Source organism: Dromiciops gliroides, chromosome X, assembly GCF_019393635.1.
Source record: "Dromiciops gliroides isolate mDroGli1 chromosome X, mDroGli1.pri, whole genome shotgun sequence".
NCBI classification, from domain to species: Eukaryota; Metazoa; Chordata; class Mammalia; order Microbiotheria; family Microbiotheriidae; genus Dromiciops; species Dromiciops gliroides.
Window position 1 is genome coordinate 30,836,242 of NC_057867.1, and position 19,961 is coordinate 30,856,202.

Consider the following 19,961-nt stretch of genomic DNA (forward strand, 5'->3'; position numbering starts at 1 on the left):
TGGGATGCGGGGGCGGGAGCGAAGGAGAGAAGCATGGATTGGGTGGAATGAGACACCTGTCTCACCAAGGTTGGCGCTGACATCATTGGCAATCAGCACTTGGCCATGGCTGAGGGTTGGGGGCGCATAGGGAGGGGTCGGCCTTGCCCAGACTCTGCTTTTCTTGGCTCTCTGAGGACCCCTAGGACTGGGAGTGGATGCCAGAGAGGGAAGAGAGGCCAGGGGAACTGCCCAAAGCCTACCTAAAGCCCAGGCTTCTGAGCATTGGAGAGCAGGGGTCAGCAGACATGAGTCCCAGACATCAGGACTCCTGCCCATGCTAAGGAAATGGCGCCCAACTGGTATCTAAGAGACCTTGTCATTACACCCCACCCCCAGGCTTATGGTTTTACAGATCCAGGGAGATGGGGGAGAATATATATATGAATAGAGAAAATATGGGTACCCATGGATATGAATTGAGAGTGAATAGGTGAGTACCCATGATGCCTAATACCAATGAGGAGACAGAATCTACTACCACATAAATGGAATGATGGAAAGAACAAAGGATTTCTTGTTCATAAGGTAGAAAATGAAGACCCTGAGTACTTTAGTAGAGATATATATGACTATAGATTTAACATTATGAAGAGAATACTTCATCAATTATAAAGAGGATTAGGGAGAATGGAAGATTCCTCCCTTACATGAATTTCCAGAAGAAATATTTGAGTACTTATAGATCACCATATAGAAAGGCCAGGGGTATTAAAGTGGGGGGCAGTGGTCCATCAGGACAGACAGGAGGGGGTCAGAGGGCAACAGTCCTGTTCCCTGGCATTCCCTCCCCCTATTTAGGCTCCCTGATTGGCCAGAGCTAGGTAACGCTACAGGCAGTTCGAGGCACTTGTTGCTATGAGAAAGGGGAGTGCGTGGGTGCAGGGAAGATGAAAGAAATCCAATTGGTTATCAGGGGGAAAGATGCTGTCTCCAAGGCAACAGGTGAGTGGGATGTGTGCTGGGGCCCAAGCAAGAAGCAGCAGGATTGGCTGGATGGAGACTCGTGCCTGGCCAAGGTAGGGGCTGATGTCACAGATTATCAGCACGGGGTGGGGGTGGGGATTGGGGGTGCACCTTGAACAGAATCAGTTCCCTTGACTCTCTTAGAACCCCTAGGGCTTAGAATGGATATCAGAGAGGCCAGGGGACCTCCCCAAACCCCACGAGAGTTCTAAACTCCTGAGCAGAAAAGACAAGGGTTCAGCATACATAAGCCCCAGACCCCAGTACCCCAACCCATACTAGGGAAAGGGTCCCCAATTGACCCTTACAGTGGCACAGTGGATAAAGCACTGGCTCTGGATTCAGGAGGACTTGAGTTCAAATCCGGGCTCAGACACTTGGCACTAACTACCTGTGTGACCCTGGGCAAATCACTGAACCCTCACTGCCCTGCAAAAAAAAAAACCTCCCTTGGGCTTTAAGGTGTGACAGTGCCAGGAAGATAGGGAGAGAGGTGCCCAGTCTCTTTCAGGAAGCAAGTCCATGGAACCCCTGGGCTTTTTTCCATGCGTTAGGGCTACAATCAGGGAACAGCTTGCTGGTTGGGGGCTGCCCCAAAAGAAAGCATTCCACTCAGTAGCAGGGATTTCTCACCTGGGTTTTGGCAACTAGGTGATTTGTTTAGGTGGGGAGGGATGAGAAGGGACAAGGGGGTAGAATCTGAAAATGAACTTGGAAGTTTGCATGCAATGGAGGGCCAGCAGAGACCTAAGAGGTCATCTGCTCCCGCCTCCTCCCAGGACAAAAAGATAATCGAGCTGAAGGGACGGGCAGGGACCTGGTCAAGGTCACAGGTCCAGTAAGGAGAGACCCAGGCCTGGAGCCCACATCTCTCTTACCTGGCAGCTGACCTGGCTTCCATCTTGGCCTGTTCCTCCTCTGACAGCCAAGCTTCGAGATCCAAAGGTCCCTAGGCAAGTGCTTCCTAGGAGCATATGGGCAGGTTCCCCAAAGTGCTAGACGTTCTGGGGGTCTTCAGGTAGGATAGTTAAGGGGCAAGGGAAGGGCCAATCCAGCTGCCCCCACCAACTCTGGGGTAACCTGGCCTACAGAGTGAAATGGCTGAACATGGTGGAGCACTGGGTCTTCTTTGCAGGGCTCTCTTCCACCTGAGAAAGAAGGACCTGCTCTCAGCAGAGCCGGCCTACTGGAACATTTTCCTGGGGTTTGGGGGTATTAGCCAAGGCAAGTGAAAGGTTCTCTTACCTCAAAGACCTTCAGCTTTAGTGAGAGAAAAGGAGAGACTTGAACATGCTAGATATTGATAGCAAGTGAAGAGCCTTGGTCAAAGGAGGCCGGCCCTGGAGAGGCAGGGATCTAGAACTGCTTGGGGGAGGTGGGAGGGGGGGGGGTAGTTGGGCTTTCAGTGACTGGAAGGAAGGGAAAGCTTATCTACAGAACACATGGAGGAAAGTGTCAACTTTGCAAATGGATATTGATGCCTGGGCTGGGGAAGGGGCCCTGGGACTAAGGTCGAGAAGAGAAGCCCAAGTCAACACTTGAGTACCATTTCTTTTGCCAAGCTGTGCAGAGAGATCAGTTGGGTTCTGACCAGTAGTGAATTGGGCTTCTCCAGAGCAGCCTCATGGACCCCTACCTCTGGGGATTTCTGCTGATGAAAACTACCTCGAAAGGCCAGAAGCAGGAGCCAAAACCAAGAGTTTGTCAAATGAGCCCAGAAATAGAGGCGAGCAAGAGCAAGTTCACTAGGACAGCTAGAAACACTTCCTCAACAGGTGTGCACTGATTGGATCAAATCCTCTAATGAACTGACAGCTAAAGGAAAGCACCACTCAGAAAGGTGGGACCTGCCCTAAACACACTCCAATCTGCCCTATTCCAAAAATATGAGCAATGATAGAACAATGCGATGGATGGTAGGACATAAACACAGTTGGACACATGCTCATACACATACACGCACACGGAAAGACATAAGGTCCCACAGTTATACAACCCCCCCAACACACACACACACACACACAGACGTGCACACATACAATTTTGTGAACTTCTGGTGCTATTATTTTATAAAATATTTTAATCTATATCAACTAGATTTGATGAGGAGAAAAAGGGAATGTCTAGGTTCTTCAGAAAGATCTCATGGACTTGAGAGGTTTGGAGGATATTTAGAGAATGGCAAAGCAGTCAGGAACCAAAAATGCCTGAGGAAAATCTCATGGTAAAAGGCAGAATATATGGCCCTACATATGTAACTTTTGTTAGATGAGCATCCCGTTCTTTCCTGAGTATTTGGACATGGAAGTGGAATCACTTCTTCTCTCACTCTATCCATGCATCTGACTACTGCTAGGTTCTCTTTCTGTATTCATTCCCTCCCTCTACCTCCATATACAAATACCCACATTCCTTGGCTATATTCCTATAGAGGAGTACACATAGACTGCGTGTGTGTATCAGCTGAAGTCTGTCAATATTATTGCACTAGTACAGAAGCAGTGAAAAGCTTTTCTCATATGGGAACTCATGGATATGAATTGAGAGTGAATATATGAGTGCTGAAGAGTCCTACTATTCGTGAGGAGATAGAATGGACAAGTCATATAAATGAATTTAAAGACAAAACCAAGGACTTCCTGTCCATAAGGTTGAAGAAAATCCACCTGAGTACTCTTATATAGGAATATCTTCTATCTTCATATAGATGAGTTATATATTCTCAATATGATCATTTATATAAGAAGGAATGTATACTGTAGGAGAGAGACTTGGCAATCTTCTATATGAGTCTGAATAGAGCAATATCTCAAATATATGAATTCTTTTATGTATGGGAAATAATCTCATATCTATAATTATATATATTTTAGAATTATAAAGAGTGATTCAGCCTTTATGAAGAGGAGTAGAGAGAATGGAAGAGTCCCCCTTTACATAAATCTGCAAATGAAGTATTTGAACACTCATTGTTAAGAATATACAAAGACCAGGGGTACTGAATAGGGGGGACAGAGGGCCATTGGAATAGACAGTAGGGGGTCCTTGGGCATCAGTGCTGCTCCTTGGAGTCCCCTCCCCTCCTTCCGGGCTCCCGGATTGGCCATAGCCAGGTAACGCCACTAGCAGCTCAAGCCACTTGTAGCAGAGGGCAGGGTGAGTACAGGGAGGGGAAAATGAGACCAATAGGGTGTGAGGAGGAACGATGCTGTTTCCAAGGAGACAGATGAGTGGGATGCGGGGGCTGGAGCACAGGAGAGAAGCATTGATTGGCTGCAGTGAGCCTCCTGACTCACCAAGGTAGACACTGATGTCAGTGACTCAGTTGGGGCTGGGTGGGGGTGTGGATGGGGGTAGGGGTGGGGTGCACCTTTTCAGACTCAGCTCCGCTTAGCTCTATGAGGACCCCTAGGCCTGGAAGTTGATGACTGAGAGGGGACTAAGGCAAGGGTACCTGTTCATAGCCCACCTGAGGCCCAGGCTCCTAAGCATGGGAGACCTGGGGCTAGGAAATATAAGCCCCAGACCCCAGGACTCCTGCCCCTGGTAGGATAAAGGTCCCCAACTGGTTCCTAAAGCACCGTGTCCTTCCACCCCCCAGGGCTCTGAGGTCCGACAGGCCCTGTGATTTGGGGGGATCATGTGGCATACCAGGGAAAGGGGCAGGACGATGGTTCAGGAGGCAGGTAGGAAAGAAACCAAGCATTTTTCTTTCCCGGGCAATGAGAGTTAACTGACCTCCCAGGGTCACACAGCTAGTAAGTGACAAGTATCTGAGGACAGATTTGAACTCAGGTCCTCCAGAATCCAGGTCTGGTGCTTTATCCACTGGGCCACCTAGCTGCCTCCAAACCAAACATGTTATGCCAGTCGTTAGGGCTACAACAGGTGAAGACCTTGGGGCCTGGCATGGGCCCAAAGGAAAGCATTCTACTCACTAGCAGCCATTTCTCACCTGGGACTGGGAACTCGGTGACTTGCATGAGGGAGGGGTTTAGCATGGACATGGGGTTAGAATCTGAATGCGACTGTAGGTTTGGTCAGATTGGAGGACTAGAAGTAACCTCAGAGGCCACCTGCTCCAGCCTCTCATTTAGAGAGAGGGTAACTGAAGTCAAGAGGAGGGCAGTGACATGGCCAAGATCACAGAGCCAGTAAGGGGCAGAGCCAGACCTTGAGCCCACATCTCTCTTGCCTGCCTGGATTTCATCTTGGCCTCTCCCTTCTCTGACAGACAAAGCTTCATGGGCTGAAAGCCCCTGGGAAAGTGCTCCCCAGAAGCAGCTGGGCAGGTTGGCCATAGAGCTGGGGCTTCTGAGAGACTTCAGTCCCTCACTTCTCACCCCTGCACAACCTTTGGGGCAGCCTGGAGTACACAGGTACCCTGGAGCATGAACAAATCCATGCCTTCCTTGGATGGGTTTCTTCCACTGGAGAAAAAGGGGGGATGAGCCTGTCTACTTGAACATTTTCCTAGGATTTGGAGGTGTTAGCCTGGGCACGGTGACTGTTTCCTGCCCTCAGAATCCTCCAGGTTTAGTGACAGAAAAGGAGTACCTTGAACATGCCGAGTGTGGTAGCAATACCAAAGCCTTGGCCAAAGGAGGCCAGCCCTGGAGAGGCAGGGATGAAGACGTGTTTGGGGGAATGTGGGCTTGGGGGCAGTTGGGCTTTCAGAGACAGACAGGAAAGTGAAGATTATCCACAGAAGTGGAAAGTGTCAGTTGTGCAAAGGGACCTGCTTGGGCTGCAGATGGGGGCTCTGGCAGACAGGGTGGGGAGAGAAGCCCAAATAACCCCTTGAGCAGAGCTCAGGTGACCTTTCCTTTCCCAACCTGGGCAAATCTGTTGGGTTCTTCCCACCAGGGAAAAAGGGCTTCTCCCCCAGCCTGCAGAGACCAGCTTCATAGACCCCTATCCCCGAGGTCATCTCCTGCTACAAACAGCCTGAAGAGGCCAGAAGCAGGAGCCAAACCCAACTGTTTGTCAAAATGAGGCCAGAAATAGAGGAGAGCAAGTTCACCAAGAGAGCTAGAAACACTTCCTCAACAGGTGTGAACTGACTGGAGCCAACCCTGTGGTTAATAGAAGTCTAAAGAAAAGCACAGCACTGAAGGTTGTGACCACCTGCATTAATGTACACAGGAGTCTGACCTATTCTAATGTGGTAGCAATGACAGAACAATGGGATGGAAGTTCAGACACGCAGACACACACAGAAAGCCATGAGCTCCCACACTTCTATGAACACAAACTCGTGTGCCTCCAGTACAATTATTTCATAAAAATGTTTTAATCTATATCAATTAGTAATCTGGAGGAGGAGACAAAAGGGAATCTCCTCAGTGTCTTCAGAAACATCTGATTGACTTGGGCAGTGGAGAGGTTGGGCAGAGAGTGGCAAAGCAGGCTGGGGACCTTAACTCCTAAGGAAAATCTCATGGGGAAAATGGCAGAATATTTGGCCATATGTGAATTCTCTTGGGTGAGCATTCCTCTCTTCCTTGTGTATATTGACAGTGATGAGTACACACTTTTTCTCTCACTTATATCCATACCTCTGAGTACTGATCTGTTCTCTTTCAGTATTCGTGAGAATGAATATGCCTTCACACCCCCACTGAAGTTCATTATTTAAGTACTCATATACCCTCTCTACAAATGAATGAAAAATATGGGTACCCCCATGTACTCTAGGGAATAAAAAACTGTATATATATATATATTATGTGTATGTATATATGTATATGTATATATATGTGAGAAATTATCAATTCACTATATTTATATATAATCTCTATTGTCCATTTTGACTCATATGCATGATTATTCATATATCCTCCCTATATGGTGGCCTCTATGAGAATTCCTGGAGCCTTTCTCTATTTCTATTAGAAATACCTATCTATGAGAGTGCCTCATTTGTGAGTGCTCATTCCCTCCCCCTTCCTCTATGTAGAGGTACCCATATTCTTTGACTATGTTCCTATATATGGGCACACATATGCTCTGTGTGTACATAGCCTGGTGTCTACAGATATTGTCACAAGTACAGAAGCAGTGGAATACTTTTCAGATGCAGAGAGAACATAGAGGAGATCCAATATATGTGAACATGTAGAGAGAATGTATGTACAAGTATGTATATATATGAATAGAAAAAAATATGGGTACTCATGGATATGAATTAAGAGGGAAGATGGGAGTCCTCATGATTCCTAATATTCATGAGGAGATAGAATATACTAGTCACATAAATGGATTGATGGAAAGAAGCAAGGATTTCTTGTACATAAGGCTGAAGAGAAAGCCCCTGAGGGCTTTTATATAGGAATATCTTCTGTCTTCATATAGATGAGTTATCGTATATTACCAATAGAATCGTTTTTATAATCAGGAATTTATTCATTCTAGGAGAGACACTTGGTAGTTTTCTATATGAGTCTGAATAGAGCAATATAGCAAATATATGAATTTTTATGTATAGGATATAATCACATATATACTTAAATATTTTTAAGATTATGAAGAGAATGATTCAGCCTTTATAAAGAAGAATAGAGGGAATGGAAGATTCCTCCTTTACATGAATCTATAGATGAAGTATTTGAACACACATTGATAAGAATATAGAAAACCCTGGGGTACTGAATATGGGGGGACAGAGGGCCATTGGAACAGGGAGTTGGGGGGGGACGTTAGGCATTAGTGCTGGTCCCCGGGTCCCCTCCCCGCTTCCGGGCTCCGGGATTGGCCACAGCCAGGTAACGCCACTGGCAGTTCGAGCAACTTGTTGCTGAGGGGAGGGGGGAATGCGTGGGTGCAGGGAGGAAGGAAATGAGACCAATAGGGTGTGAGGGGCAGCGATGCTGTTTCCAAGGAGACAGATGAGTGGGATGCGGGGGCTGGAGCGCAGGAGAGGAGAGTGGATTGGCTGGAATGAGACTCCTGCCTCATCAAGGTAGGCGCTGACGCCAGTGGCAATCAGCGCTCAGTGGGGGCAGGGGCGGGGGCGGGGGGGCGGGGAGGGGGTGGGTGTGGGCCTCACCTTTTCCAGACTCAGCTCCGCTTAGCTCTATGAGGACCCCTAGGCCTGGAAGTTGATGACTGAGAGGGGACTAAGGCAAGGGTACCTGTTCATAGCCCACCTGAGGCCCAGGCTCCTAAGCATGGGAGACCTGGGGCTAGGAAATATAAGCCCCAGACCCCAGGACTCCTGCCCCTGGTAGGATAAAGGTCCCCAACTGGTTCCTAAAGCACCGTGTCCTTCCACCCCCCAGGGCTCTGAGGTCCGACAGGCCCTGTGATTTGGGGGGATCATGTGGCATACCAGGGAAAGGGGCAGGACGATGGTTCAGGAGGCAGGTAGGAAAGAAACCAAGCATTTTTCTTTCCCGGGCAATGAGAGTTAACTGACCTCCCAGGGTCACACAGCTAGTAAGTGACAAGTATCTGAGGACAGATTTGAACTCAGGTCCTCCAGAATCCAGGTCTGGTGCTTTATCCACTGGGCCACCTAGCTGCCTCCAAACCAAACATGTTATGCCAGTCGTTAGGGCTACAACAGGTGAAGACCTTGGGGCCTGGCATGGGCCCAAAGGAAAGCATTCTACTCACTAGCAGCCATTTCTCACCTGGGACTGGGAACTCGGTGACTTGCATGAGGGAGGGGTTTAGCATGGACATGGGGTTAGAATCTGAATGCGACTGTAGGTTTGGTCAGATTGGAGGACTAGAAGTAACCTCAGAGGCCACCTGCTCCAGCCTCTCATATAGAGAGAGGGTAACTGAAGTCAAGATGAGGGCAGTGACATGGCCAAGATCACAGAGCCAGTAAGGGGCAGAGCCAGACCTTGAGCCCACATCTCTCTTGCCTGCCTGGATTTCATCTTGGCCTCTCCTTTCTCTGACAGATAAAGCTTCATGGGCTGAAAGCCCCTGGGAAAGTGCTCCCCAGAAGCAGCTGGGCAGGTTGGCCATAGAGCTGGGGCTTCTGAGAGACTTCAGTCCCTCACTTCTCGCCCCTGCACAACCTTTGGGGCAGCCTGGAGTACACAGGTACCCTGGAGCATGAACAAATCCATGCCTTCCTTGGATGGGTTTCTTCCACTGGAGAAAAAGGGGGGATGAGCCTGTCTACTTGAACATTTTCCTAGGATTTGGAGGTGTTAGCCTGGGCACGGTGACTGTTTCCTGCCCTCAGAATCCTCCAGGTTTAGTGACAGAAAAGGAGTACCTTGAACATGCCGAGTGTGGTAGCAATACCAAAGCCTTGGCCAAAGGAGGCCAGCCCTGGAGAGGCAGGGATGAAGACGTGTTTGGGGGAATGTGGGCTTGGGGGCAGTTGGGCTTTCAGAGACAGACAGGAAAGTGAAGATTATCCACAGAAGTGGAAAGTGTCAGTTGTGCAAAGGGACCTGCTTGGGCTGCAGATGGGGGCTCTGGCAGACAGGGTGGGGAGAGAAGCCCAAATAACCCCTTGAGCAGAGCTCAGGTGACCTTTCCTTTCCCAACCTGGGCAAATCTGTTGGGTTCTTCCCACCAGGGAAAAAGGGCTTCTCCCCCAGCCTGCAGAGACCAGCTTCATAGACCCCTATCCCCGAGGTCATCTCCTGCTACAAACAGCCTGAAGAGGCCAGAAGCAGGAGCCAAACCCAACTGTTTGTCAAAATGAGGCCAGAAATAGAGGAGAGCAAGTTCACCAGGAGAGCTAGAAACACTTCCTCAACAGGTGTGAACTGACTGGAGCCAACCCTGTGGTTAATAGAAATCTAAAGGACAGCACAGCACTGAAAGTTGTGACCACCTGCATTCAACACACTACAATGTGACCTATTCCATTGTGGTTACAATGATCAAACACCGGTCAGGACAAACACTCAAACCAACACACACGCGTGCACACACACACACACACAAAGACATAAGGTCCCACACCTATAAAACCTCCTGAACTTCAAGTAAAATTATTTCATAAAAATTTTAATCTATCTTAATGAGGAGACAAAAGGGAATCTCCTCAGTGTCTTCAGAAATATCTGATGGACTAAGAAAGATTGGAAGTTGGGCACAGAATGGCAAAGCCCCCTGAGAACCTTAAGTCTTGGAATATCTCATAAGTAAAATGGCAGAATATTTGGCCATACATTAAATTGTCTTAGATGACCATTCCTATCTTCCATTACATGTATGAGTACTCACCTCTTCTCTCACTATATCCATTCATCTGAGTACTGACAGGTTCTCTCCCCATATTCATATGAATGAATATTCCTCCATACCCCCCTGGAGATTATATTTTAGTGCTCATACATCCTGTCTATAAATGAAAAAAATATGGGTTTAATCTTGTACTCTAGGGAATCTGACACATGGATATATTAGAAATTATATAAATATATATACACTATGTTGTTCATTTTGACTCATATGCATGATTACTCATATATCCTCCCTATATGTTGGCCCATATGAGAATTCCTTGAGCCTTTCTCTCTTTCTATAGGAGTAACTTATTTGTGAGTATGCATTCCCTCCCTCTATCACTATGTACTTGTGTCCATAGTTTGGGGCTATATTCCCATATATGTGTATGCATAGGCTTCATGTGTACATCAACTGGAGTCTGCAAATATTCTCTCTTTTTTTTTTTGGTGAGGCAATTGGGGTTAAGTGACTTGCCCAGGGTCACACAGCTAGTACGTGTTAAGTGTCTGAATTCAGATTTGAACTCAGGTCCTCCTGAATCCAGGGCCGGTACTCTATCCACTGTGCCACCCTGCTGCCCCGCAAATATTCTCTCACAAGTACAAAAGCAGTGGAATAGTTTTCAGATATAAAGCGAGGAGAAAGGAGATCTCATATATGTGAAGATGGAGAGAAAATGTATATAGAAATATGGGTACTCATGAATATGAATTGAGAGTAAACATTTGAATGCTGATGATTCCTAATATTCGTGAGGAGATAGAATATATAAGTCATATAATTGGATTTCTAGAAAGAACCAAGGACTTCCTGCACATAAGGTTGAAGAGAAAGCTAGTCCTTGGGATTCTGCATACACTTTGACCCAGTAATCCCACTACTAGGTCTGTATCCCCAAGAGATCATAAAAAGGGAAAACGACCCACATATATGAAAATATATATAGCTGGTCCCTTTGTGGTGGGAAAGAATGGGAAATTGAGGGGATGTCCATCAAGTGGGGAATGGCTGAATAAGTTGTGGCATATAAACATCATGGAATAGATCATGGGCCCAATGGGATGAGCAGGTAGATTTCAGAAAAACATGGAAAGACTTAAGTGGACTGATGCTGAGTGAAGTGAGCAGAACCAGGAGAACATTGTACACAGTAACAGCAACATTATGCCATCATCTTTGATCATCTTTGATAGACTTAGTTCTTACCATCAATGCAATGATCCAAGACAGTTCCAAAAGCCTTATGATGGAAAATGCTCTCCACATCCAGAAAAAACAACTGTAGAATCTGAATGCAGATTGAACCACGAAAATCTTGGTGGAGGTGGGCTTGGGCAGTTGGGCTTTCAGTGATGGGAAGGAAGGTGAAGATTATGCAGAGAACAGAGGGGGGAATTGTCAGCTGTGCAAAGGGACATTCTTGGGCTGCAGAAGGGGGCTCTGGGAATCAGGGTGGGAAAAGCAACCCAAATAAGCCCTTGAGCAGATCTTAGGTGTCTTTTCCTTTCCCAAACTTGGGAGGTCTGTGGGGTTCTGCCCTCCAGGGAAAGAGGGCTTCTCCCCCAACCTTTATGTTCATCTATCACTGAGGCTATGCCCTGGTGCAAATTGACTAATGAGGCCAGAAGCAGGAGCCAAATCCCATTTTTTGTCAAAAGGAGGCCAGAAGGGGCAGCTAGATGGCGCAGTGAATAGAGCACTGGCCCTGGATTCAGGAGTGCCTGAGTTCAAATCCAGTCTCAGACACTTAACACTTGCTAGCTGTGTGACCCTGGGCAAGTCACTTTAACCCCAATTGCCTCACTAAAAAAAAAAAGGAGGCCAGAAATAGAGAAGAACAAGTTCACCAGGAGACCGGGAAACACTAGCTCAACAGGTGCACAATGACTGGATCAAATCCTGTAGTTAATCAAAATTTAAAGGACAGCTTAACACAGAAAGTTGTGGCCTTCTGTAATCAGACTCCCGTCTGACCTAGTCCACAGTGTTAGCAATGATGCAAAAATGGGATGAAAGTTCAGAGACATACAAACACATGTAGATGTAAACTCCCACATTTGTAAAAACACATAACACACACACACACACAAACACACACACACACAGCCCTGAACTTCCAGAACATATATTTCATAAAAATATTTTAATCTATATCAATTGATAACCTTGATGAGGAGACAAAAGGCAATTTGGTCCAGTGTCTTCAGAAACATGATTGCCTTATGAAGTCAAGAGCTCGGGAAGAGAATGACAAAGCAGGTTGAGTGCCTTAATTCCTAAGGAAAATCTCATGGGAAAAAGGCAGAATATTTGGCCATACATATAACCTGTGTTAGATGAGCATTCCCACCTTCCATGTGTACTTTGACATGAATGAATACTCACCTTTTCTCTCATTATATTTAGACATCTGAGTACTGATCTATTCTCTTTCTGTATTCACAGGAATGAATATTCCTCCATTCTCCCTTGGGGTTCATATTTTAGTACTCATATATCCTCTCTATAAATGAATAAAAATGTGGGCTCCCCCTGTACTCTGGCGACTGAGACACATGTACATCCATATGCACATATAAGTATATATGAAAAATTATAAATTTTATATACTATATTGTCTATTTTTTCTCATATGCATCATTTTTCATATATTCTCCCCATATGGTGGCCTATATGAGAATTCCTAGAGCCCTTCTCTATTTCTATGGGAGTGCCTCATTTGTAAGTACTCATTCCCTCCCTCTTATTCTGTGTACAGTGATGGATAAACTATGACTATATTACTATATATGGGTACACATATGCTATGTGCGTACATTGACTGGAGTCTACAATTATTCTCTCACAAGTACAGAAGCAGTGGAATACTTTTTAGATACACAGAAGGAAGAGAGGAGATCCAATATATGTGAATATATAGAGGAAATATATATACAAGTATATGTGTGTGTCTATGTGTGTGTATATATATGTTTGAATGTATATACCATATGTATAATCATGGATATGAATTGAGAGTGAACATGGGAGTACTCGTGATTCCTAATATTCATGAGGAGATAGAACATACAAGTCATATAAATGGATTTATAGAAAGAAAGTACAGATTAGCCAGAGAATACAGGTGGAAATTTTCAGCTCTGCATAGGGAATTACATGGGCCACAAAAAAGGGCCTCCCATACATTCACCCACTATACCAAGGAATGACCAGGGCATGGGATGGAAGTTGGGACATACAATGAAACGCTGAAACACGTAGGCTCCCACACTTATACACACCCATACACACACAGTCGTGTTGCCCCAGGACAATCATTTCATTAACCATTTCAACTGGTATCAATTAGGAATCCTGGGGAGGAGATGAAAGGTGACTTCCAGAGGGCCTTCAGAAACATCTGACTGACTTGGGAGGTTCAGAGGTCGGGCAGACAAAGGCAGGACAGCCTGAGAACCTGGAGTCCTGAGGAAAATCTCATGGAAAATGGTGTTGGGATATCTGGACGGGTCTCCTCAGAGGTGAGCATTCCTGTCTTTCACATGTATTTGGACAGGTATGAGTACTCACCTCTTCTCTTTCTCTATCCATACATCTGAGAATTAATATGTTCTCTTTCTTTGTTGAATGTCAGGAATATCTCCTATACTCATTTGTTTATCATATTCCCATACTCCTTGATCCACTGTGTACATGAATCTATAGATAGCAATTCCCCCACATTGTCTCCTAGATGTGTAGATATTTGTCAACTATCACATATTCAGTATATATCCATGCAAAGAGAGTGATGTTTCTTGTGACACATATACATGATCAAGGGAACAGCTTGCTGACCTGGGGCTGCCCCAAAGGAGCATTCCACCTACTAGCAAGGATTTCTCACCTGGGATTGGGAACTAGGGGACATGTTTAGGTGGGGAGGGTTGAGAACAGACAAGGGGATAGAATCTGAAAATGAGCTGGGAGGTTTGCATGCAATGGAGGGCCAGCAGAGGCCTAAGAGGTCATCTGCTCCCACCTCCTCCTAGGACAAAAAGATAATTGAGCTCAAGGGAAGGGCAGGGACCTGGTCAAGGTCACAGGTCCAGTAAGGGGAGACCCAGGCCTAGAGCCCACATCTCTCTCACCTGGCAGCCGACCTGGCTTCCATCTTGGCCTGTTCCTTGTCTGACAGCCAAGATTCAAGATCCAAAGCTCCCTAGGCAAGTGCTTCCTAGAAGAAGATGTGCAGGTACCCCAAAGTGCTAGAGGTTCTGGGTGTCTTCAGGTAGGAAAGTTAAGGGGCAAGGGAAGGGCCAATCCAGCTTCCCCCACCAACTCTGGGGTAACCTGGCCTACAGAGTGAGATGGCTGAGCATGGTGGAGCACTGGGTCTTCTAAGCATGGCTCTCTTCCACCTGAGAAAGAAGGACCTGCTCTCAGCAGAGCCGGCCTACTGGAACATTTTCCTGGGGTTTGGGGTGTTTGTGTGGGCACGTAACAGGTTCTCTGCCCTCAGAGACCTCCAGCTTTAGTGAGAGAAAAGGAGCGACTTGAACATGCTACATATTGATAGCAAGTCCAAAGCCTGGGTCAAAGGAGGCCAGCCCTGGAGAGAGGCAGGGATGAAGAAGTGCTTGGGGGAGCTGGACTAGGGGGCAGTTGTGCTTTCAGTGATGGGAAGGAAGGGAAAGATCATCAATGGAAAAGAGATGGGAATTTTCAGCTGTGCAAAGGTCTTGCTTGGCATGCAGAAGGGAGATATGGGAATCAGGGTGGGAAAGGAAGCCCAAATCACCCCTTCGCCAGAGCTTCTGTGCCCTTTCCTTTCCCACCCTGGGCAGGACAGTGGAATATTTCCAGAATTACATAGAGTATATAGGGAAAGTAATATATGTGAAAAGTGATAGAGAATTTATTTATACATATATGTATATAGAAATATAGAAACTATGGGACTCTTATATATGAATTGACAGGGAATATATGAGAACTCCTATACTTAGAAATGGAAGGAGTAGCAATATTCATAAGGAGATAGAATATAAGTCATATGAATGAATTTATAAAAGGAAGAAATGACTTCATATACTTAATACTGAAGATAAAAAACTTGAGAACTTAGATATATGAACGTATTCCCTGTCTTCATATTATAGGTGTTCATATGTTATCAATACATACATTAACATAAATAATCAGTTGTAATCTCTAGGAAAGGCACCCTATAGTCTTATATAGGAGTACTTAGAGAAGAAGACAGAGAATATATATAAATGGAATATACAAGTCCTTTATTATATATAGGGTTATATAAACTCTTTATATGTGTTTATGTGTATATATACACACATATATATATATGTATGTATGTATGTATGTATATATATATCCTGTATATTTCAGGGTATAAAGAGAGTCACTACCCCTAAAGATAAAATAGAGACAGAGAAAATGGAAGATTCCTCCCTTACATGAAAACATGGAGAAAAAATTTGAGCCCTCATAGGTAAGACCATACAAAGCCCAGAGGTTTTTAAGGGTGGGGACAGAAAACCTTCTGGACAGACAAAAGGAGGTCTCTGGGCATCGGTCCTGACCCCTGGGGTCTCCTCTCGAGGTCCCAGGTCCAGGACAACAGTCAAGAGACCCCATTGGCAGCTGGAGCCACTTGTAGAGCCACACGAGAGGTGGAGGGGAGGGGGGGTTGCAGGGAGGGGGTGAGGATAAAATGAGGCTGAGAGGGTGTGGCAGCAGGAAGGGGGAAATGAGGTGCAGGAGGACCTTGGGGGAGGAGAAAATGAGACCAATAGAGTGTGCGGGGCAGCGATGCTGTCTCCAAGGAGACGGTGAGCGGGATGGGGGCGGGGGTCCAACGGAAGGAGCGGCGGGATTGGCGGGAGGGAGACTCCTGCCTCACTCAGGTAGCCGATGACGTCACTAGCTACTGGTGCTCAGCGGGGAGTCCACCTTGCCCAGACTCAGCTCCCCTTGGCTGCTGGCTCCCTGAGGATCCCCGGAGCTGGGAATGGCTCCCTGAGGGGCAAGAGATGCCCAGGGACCAGGCCAAAGCCCACCTTGACCCACGTTGCTGCACATGAGGCCAGGGAACAGGCCCCAGGGAACAGGACTCCTTCCATGGTGGAGAAACCATCCCTTAATGTTCTCTATGGGACTTTGTTCCCCCTCCCTCCTTCCCCGAGGTCCGGAAGTGCCTGGGGCAGGGGGGCACCTCTGGCTCAGGAGGCAACTCCAGGAAGGCCCAGGGGTTTTCTTCCAGCCTTAAGGGCTAGCAGCAGGACAGAGATGCTGACTGAGGACCAAAGCATCTGAGTAGCAGGGATTTCTCAGCTGGCCAGGGGCTGGTTGGTTAGTCTTGGGGGAAGGGAGGAAGGGGCAGGGAATGGGGTGGTTTGGATATGGGAGGACAATCTCCATGCACTGGTAGGTCTGGATATTGGAGAGTGTGGCAGCAGACTTCAGAGGTCACCTGGTCCAACCTCCTCACTGGAGCAAGGGGGCAGGGACAAGGCCAGGGTCACAGAGCCAGTGAGGGGCAGAGTCAGGCCTCCAGGCAAGGTCTCTGCTGCCTCCCAGAGCAGCTGCCTTCCACGTTGGCCTCTGCCTTCTGGGACAGCCAAGCTGCACGTGTAGACAGCCCTTGGGAAGGGGCTCCCCAGAAGCAGTTGGGCAGGTTCCCATAGAGCTAGGGCTTCTGGGAGTCTTCAGTCACGACTATGGGGTGGAGTCAAAAGCAAACTAGCCCCTCTTCCCCTCAGGTCTGTGCCAGCCTTGGCAATGCACTTGCCAAAGCCTTGGCCCAAGGAGGCCAGCCTTGGGGAGGCAGGGATCCAGAACTGCTTGGTGGAGGTGGGCCAGGGGCAGCTGGGCTTTCTAGGACAGGTAAGGAGGTGCAGATCATCCAGAGAACACAGGTGGAAATTTTCAGCTCTGCATAGGGAATGACATGGCCCACAGAAAAGGGCTGTGGGGATCTAGGGGGGAAAGAAGCCTTAATCACTCCTTGACCAGAGCTCATGTACCCTTCCCTTTCCAATCCCAGTAGAATCTTTGGGGTTCTGGCCACCAGGGAAGAAGACTCCTCTCTTAACCTGCACAGATGAGACCCCTATGCCTAAGGTTGTCTCCTGTGCAAACAACTTGAAGAGGCCAGAAGCAGGAGCCACATCCAATTGTTTGTCAATATGAGGCCAGAAATAGAGAGAAAGTTCCCCAGGAGAGCTAGAAACACTTCCTCTACAGGTGTGCACTGATTGGAGGAAATCCTGTAGTTAATAGAAATCCAAAGGAAAGCACAACACAGAAAGGTGTGGCCTGCATTAAACACTCCAGTCTGACCTATTCTATCCTATGAGATGGACATTAGGACAGAAACAAATAGCCTCCCATACTTTCAGCCATTACACCAAGGAATGACCAGGGCATGGGATGGAAGTTGGGACAGACAATGAAACGCTGAAACACGTAGGCTCCCACACTTATACACACCCATACACACACAGTCGTGTTGCCCCAGGACAATCATTTCATTAACCATTTCAATTCGTATCAATTAGGAATCCTGGGGAGGAGAGGAAAGGTGACCTCCAGAGGGCCTTCAGAAACATCTGACTGACTTGGGAGGTTCAGAGGTCAGGCAGACAAAGGCAGGACAGCCTGAGAACCTGGAGTCCTGAGGAAAATCTCATGGAAAATGGTGTTGGGATATCTGGACGGGTCTCCTCAGAGGTGAGCATTGCCTGTCTTTCACATGTATTTGGACAGGTATGAGTACTAACCTCTTCTCTTCTCTCATCCATACATCTGAGAATTAATATATGTCTCTTTCTTTGTTGAATGTCTGGAATCTCTCCTATACTCATTTGTTTATCATATTCCCATACTCCTTGATCCACTGTGTACATGAATCTATAGATAGCAATTCCCCCACATTGTCTCCTAGATGTGTAGATATTTGTCAACGATCACATATTCAGTATATATCCATGCAAAGAGAGTGATGTTTCTTGTGACACATATACGTGTTTATTCTTATGTTCTACCCCTCTCTGTTGGCATGTATGGGCATTTATAACACAGACCTATATTCCACTATAGGTACGTTATTTGTGTGTATACATTCACTCCATAGTACTCTACATAACAGGTACCTTATTCTCTGTGTACATTTTCGTTTATGAGGACTGGTAGACGCTGGACACTCACAGACAGGAGTCTCCATATATTCTGTCACAGGGAGAGAAGCAGTGGAATACTTTGTAGCAATAGAGAGAGGATATAGGAGGCCTCATATATGTGAATAGAGAGAGTGAGAATGTGAGTATTCGTACATGTAGGAAATGAGAGAATGATTGCTAATGTTCATGAGGGGATAGATGTTACAAAGCATATGGGGGCAGCTACGTGGTGCAGTGGATAAAGCACTGGCCCTGGATTCAGGAGGACCTGACTTCAAATCCAGCCTCAGACACTTGACACTAGCTGTGTGACCCTGGGCAAGTCACTTAACTCTCATTGTCCACAAAATAAAATAAAAGCATATGATTGAAATTATGGAAAAAATAAATTATTTTCAGCATAAAGGAATGAACAGAAATCATTTGAGTCCATATATGAAAATATTATCTTTCTCCATATATCCGAGGTGTTTTATAATATGTATATAATTCTTACCATAAGTATGCAGTTGGAATGTACAGGAAATGAATACTGTATCTTAAATATGAATACATATAGATGAAGATAGAAAATATATATGAATGCAATATCCAAGTTTTTTGCTATATATGGGATGGTATAAGCCCCCACTTCTCTCTCTCTCCATATATATATATATATGTGTGTGTATATATATATATATATATATATACGTGTATGTATATATATGTATACACACATATCGTCATATACATACGGGTATATATTTCTTTATTTTAGGGTTCTCAACAGAGTCATTCAGTATCCATGAAGAAGATAAGAGAGAGATTGGAAGATTCCTCCCTCACATGAATACACAAAAGAAACTTTTGAGTAGTCCTGGGTAAGAATATACAAAGCACATTAGTTTTGAAGGGGGACAGAGAGGCATCTGGACAGAGTGGAGGGTCTCTGGGCCACAGTGGAGGTCCCCGGGGTCCTCCCCATCTGTCCTGGCTCCCAGAACGACCACATTCAATTAACCTGGCTGGCAGCGCAAGGCACTTGTAGCAGTGTGGGGTGGAGGACAATAGGAAGCAGAGAAGGGAAAATGGGCAGGGGAGCATTTGGGAGACAGGAAAAGGAGCAAGAGGAGGTGTTGGAGAGGGGAAATGAGCCTATGAATGGGGTTTGGAGGCAGGAGAGGATTACAGCGAGGAGAGTGAGTGGGATTTCTGGTGGGGGCCAGTGAAGGGAGGGACGGGGTTGGCAGATGGGGCACTCCTGCCTCACCAAAGTCAGTGCTGACATCACTGGCCATTGAAACCCAGTGGGAGGTCCACCTTGCCCAGACTCACCTCTGCTGTGCTGGTGGCTCACTGAGGACCCCGAGGGCTGGGAACAGATGTCTGAGAGCCAAGAGATAGAGACACCAGAGGACCAGCTCAAAACCCATCTGAGACTCAAGCTCCTAAGCATGGGAGACAAGGGCTCAGGAGATATAATCCCCAGAACCCAGAACCTCTGTCCACACTAGGGAAATGCTCCCCAACTGGACCCTTGTCATTACACCCAACTGATCTCTACAATGTGACAATCTCTAGGAGACA

General features: G+C 46.6%; 1 long non-coding RNA gene across 1 annotated transcript in view; it reads left to right on the top strand.

Moving 5' to 3' along the window:
• LOC122733368 overlaps positions 1 to 19,225 on the top strand; it is a 41,412-nt gene extending 22,187 nt beyond the window's left edge. The window contains exons 3-6 of the long non-coding RNA XR_006353826.1: positions 13,562 to 13,733; positions 15,601 to 15,703; positions 17,772 to 17,943; positions 19,153 to 19,225. This is a non-coding gene — a long non-coding RNA (uncharacterized LOC122733368). The remainder of the gene's footprint in view (positions 1 to 13,561; positions 13,734 to 15,600; positions 15,704 to 17,771; positions 17,944 to 19,152) is intronic.
• Positions 19,226 to 19,961: the final 736 nt, after the last annotated feature.